General features: G+C 34.6%; 1 non-coding gene across 1 annotated transcript; it reads right to left on the reverse strand.

Annotated features, from left to right (window-relative positions):
• Window positions 1-889: 889 nt before the first annotated feature.
• On the reverse strand, window positions 890-996 carry LOC136225168 (small nucleolar RNA R71). The gene has a single exon (XR_010686899.1). It is a non-coding gene; the product is annotated as a small nucleolar RNA R71 (small nucleolar RNA).
• Window positions 997-4,665: the final 3,669 nt, after the last annotated feature.

Genomic DNA, 4,665 nt, shown 5'->3' on the forward strand with positions numbered 1-4,665 from the left:
ATTATTTTTCCTAAATTCAATTAGACAAATTTCACTTTTCATTAACATTCAATAGTAAATCTAACAAGTTCGAAATTTACAGATTCAAAAATAAGTTTTTCGTTAAAAAACGTATCCCTGTGGGATCGATATTTTTATTACTACAAGCGAAACCGTGCACTTGCGGAAATCGCTCAACAAGTTTTTGGCGCCGTTGCCGGGTATACGCCAAAATTTTTGACAAAATTTTTATTTTTCGTATTTTATTTTCGAATCTAGGTTTACACATTATTTTTATACAACTTTTACATTTTATTTATTTTCAGTTTATATAACATATTTGTTTTCAATTTTGTTTTGAAGGTAGTTTGGTTCGTGCAACAATTTCAAGTTCATGCGCAGTTCGCGAAGTTCGGGCACGCCACCAGACCCACTTGATCCAGAAATTGAAAGAACACTTAAGAAAAACAAGAAAGACAAAAAAAACAAAGACAAAACACCCTTAAAAACCAAAGTAGTCCAGCCAGAAAATATGGCCGATCCACCGACACTTATGGATTATGCTAGGCCAGGAATGGCCGGTGTAACTAATAGTGTAGTTAGACCCCGTATAAACGCAAATCAATTTGAAATTAAGCCTGCTTTGCTTAATATGTTGCAATACAACGTAATGTTTTATGGACTACCTAACGAAAACCCTAATGCCCATTTGACAAATTTCTTAGAAATTTGTGATACTTTTAAAATTACTGATGTAACAGCCGAAGCAATCAAACTTCGCCTCTTTCCTTTCACTTTGAAGGATAAGGAAAAAATTTGGTTAACTTCTATCCCTGCTGCAACATTTGAAACTTGGGACCAATTAGCCCAAGCGTTTTTATCAAAATATTTTCCCTTAGCAAAAACCGCAAGAGTCATCAAAGAATTGACATCTTTTACCCAAAATGATAATGAAACTCTTTATGAAGCTTGGGAACGTTTTAAAGAACTTCAACGTTTATGCCCACACCACCAATTGCCAGATGCACTATTAATGCAGACATTCTATAATGGATTAAATCCTATGACTAGAGGTTCATTAGATGCTATGTCTGGAGGGTTATTTATGAAGAAGACGTCCGTCCAAGCAAGAGAACTTTTGGAGGAAATGGCAATCAACAGCAGTATGTGGCCCGCAGAGCGTGGACATATACCAATGGCGAAACCATCATCCTCAGGTACATCATCGGTTAAAGGTATAATGAATCTTGATCCAGTTGCGATGTTACAAGCCCAATTTTCTGCCTTATCGCACAAAGTTGATAGGTTTATGGCACCGTGCGATCCTAATGGTAATCCGATCCAGACAGACATTGATTACGAAGGTATGAATGAGATAGAACAGGTAAATTTTGTCCAAGGACAAAACCAAACTACTAATCCTTATTCTAATACTTATAATCCTGGATGGAGAAATCATCCTAACTTTAACTGGAAAGATAGTAATAATAATAATAATGCAAATGCTAATCAATATCGTGTAAATAATTATCAAAATCAAACAAGAGATACGATTAGCACTTTATCTTCAAAAATCGACAAATTTATAGATGCTATGAATGGAAAGGTAAGTAATCAAGACGATGGTTTTAAACGGATCGAAAGTAAATTCGATCAGCTTATCAAAAACCAATCATCTAGCATCCATAATTTGGAGGTTCAAATTGGACAACTTGCTAAATCAATTCCATCCCGCAAAGAGGGAAGTCTTCCTAGCCAAACGGAAGAAAATCCGAAAGAGTATGTTAAGGCTATCACTCTTCGCTCAGGGAAAAACTACTTAGGTCCGGAAATGCCCGGAAATTCAACTTTACCTGGAAATGATTTACTAAAATCCAAAGAAGATACATTAAAACAAAAAGATACACCAATTGACTCTAGTACGAAACCTTTTGTACCAAAGCCACCTTTTCCACACCAGGTCCGAAATAAGGACCATGATAAACAACTTTTATCATTTTTAGATAAACTTAAAAATTTGCATATAAATTTAACATTCATGGATGCAATTACGCAAATTCCTAACTATGGAAAATTCTTGAAAGATTTAATTTCAAAAAAGATTAGTTGGGAAGGAATTTCATCCATTTCACTTACTGAAAATTGTAGTTCGATAGTATCAAGCAAATTACCTACTAAACTCAAAGATCCCGGATGCTTTACCATTCCGTGTAAATTGGGAAATATGGAATTCCCAAGTTGTCTTTGTGATTTAGGAGCTAGTATAAACTTGATGCCATTGTCTATTTTTGAAAAATTAGGTTTAGAAGAAGACATCAAACGTACCAATATGGTTTTGCAATTAGCGGATCAATCCACTAAAAGACCATATGGTATAATTGAGGACGTTTTAGTAAAAGTTGACAAGTTTATTTTTCCTACTGATTTTGTTATCTTAGATTTTTCTTATGATGCTAATTGTCCGCTAATCTTTAGTAGACCGTTCATGAACACGGGACGTGCTCTAGTTGATGTGTCGGAAGGAAAAGTAGTTTTAAGAATAGGTGACGATAAGATCGAGTTCGATATGAATCAAGCAATGAAATATCCTATGGAGGATTTCGCATGTATGAAACTTGATTTAGTTGAAGAATGTGTTAATGACATTGTTCAAAGAGAAGAAATAATAGAACCTATAATGGGTGAAGAATTAGAAGATAAGGACCCAGAGCCTTTGATTCGAGAAGATGGACCAGTTCCGCCTTCGGTAGTAGTTCCACCTAAATTAGAACTTAAAGAATTACCAAACCATCTGAGATACACTTTCCTAGGTGGAAGTGATACTCTACCTATAATCATCTCTAACAAATTAACAGAAAATTAAGAAGAAAAATTGAAAGAAGTTGTTAGAAATAGAATAGGAAGTATGGGATGGCAGATTTCAGATTTAAAAGGAATTAATCCTAGTATTGTAATGCATAGGATTCACTTAGAAGAAGATAAGCCACCTAAAGCGGATAGACAAAGACGTTTAAATCCGAATATGAAAGAAGTAGTCAAAAATGAGATTACTAAACTTTTAGACAATGGAATCATTTATCCTATTTCGGATAGTGAATGGGTTAGTCCAATCCATTGTGTACCCAAAAAGGGAGGCATAACTGTAGTAAGGAATGATGAAAGTGAATTAATACCTACGCGAACCACCACTGGTTGGAGGGTTTGTATAGATTATAGGAACCTAAATAAGGCAACTAGGAAAGATCATTTTCCTTTACCTTTCATTGATCAAATGATCGAAAGGATAGCCGGTCATGCATTTTATTGTTTTCTTGATGGTTATTCCGGATTCTTTCAAATATATATTTACCCGGATGACCAAGATAAAACAACCTTCACATGTCCTTATGGAACATTTGCATATAGGAGAATGCCTTTTGGTCTATGTAATGCACCAGCAACTTTTCAACGTTGTATGACTGCAATTTTTAATGATTTCATTGAAGATATCATGGAAGTATTTATGGATGATTTTTCAGTTTATGGAGATTCTTTTGATGCATGTTTAAAAAACTTAGATAAAGTTCTTTCTAGATGCGAAGAAACGAATTTCGTATTAAATTGGGAAAAATGTCATTTCATGGTTGACGAAGGAATTGTTTTAGGTCATAAAATATCTGAAAAAGGATTAGAAGTGGATAGAGCAAAAACTTCAGTAATAGAAAAATTACCCCCACCAACAACTGTCAAGGGAGTAAGATCATTTCTAGGACATGCAGGTTTTTACAGACGATTTATAAAAAACTTTTCTGTGATTTCCAAACCACTTACTAATTTGCTTATGAAGGATTCAACCTTCGATTTTAATGAAGATTGCATTAAAGCTTTCGAAACATTGAAAACAGCCTTAGTCAGTGCACCCATAATTGCTAAACCCGATTGGGATTTGCCTTTTGAAATCATGTGTGATGCAAGTGACCTAGCTGTAGGATGTGTTTTAGGTCAAAGAAAGGATAAAAGATTACATGTTATATATTATGCAAGTCACACATTGTCCGGTGCACAGTTAAATTACACAACAACAGAAAAAGAGATGTTAGCCGTAGTATTTGCATGTGATAAGTTTAGGTCATACTTGTTAGGATCTAAAGTTATTATTTATACAGATCACGCAGCTTTACGTTATCTATTTGCTAAGAAAGATGCAAAACCGCGTCTGATTAGATGGGTTTTGTTGTTACAAGAATTTGATATAGAAATTAAAGACAAAAAGGGAGTAGAAAACCTTGTCACCGATCATCTATCAAGACTAGAAGATGAAAACAGTCCTATAGGTGAAACTATCGGTATACGAGATGATTTCCCCGATGAACATCTCTATCAAGTAGAAAGTGTCATGTCACCATGGTATACAGATATTGCTAATTATCTTGCAACCGATATTGTTCCGGAAGGATTATCTTTCCAACAAAGAAGGAAATTTTTCTTCGACATTAAACAGTATTTTTGGGAAGATCCCTTTTTATTCAAATCATGTGGTGACGGGATAATTAGGAGATGCGTTGGAGAAAATGAATATGAATCTATAATATCGGAATGTCATTCCAGCTCATACGGAGGACATAATGGAGTTAATAAAACGGTAGCTAGAATATTTGAATGTGGTTTCTTTTGGCCTACGATGTTTAAAGACGTTGGTTCATTTAT

This window comes from Euphorbia lathyris, chromosome 3, assembly GCF_963576675.1.
Source record: "Euphorbia lathyris chromosome 3, ddEupLath1.1, whole genome shotgun sequence".
Classification (NCBI taxonomy): domain Eukaryota; kingdom Viridiplantae; phylum Streptophyta; class Magnoliopsida; order Malpighiales; family Euphorbiaceae; genus Euphorbia; species Euphorbia lathyris.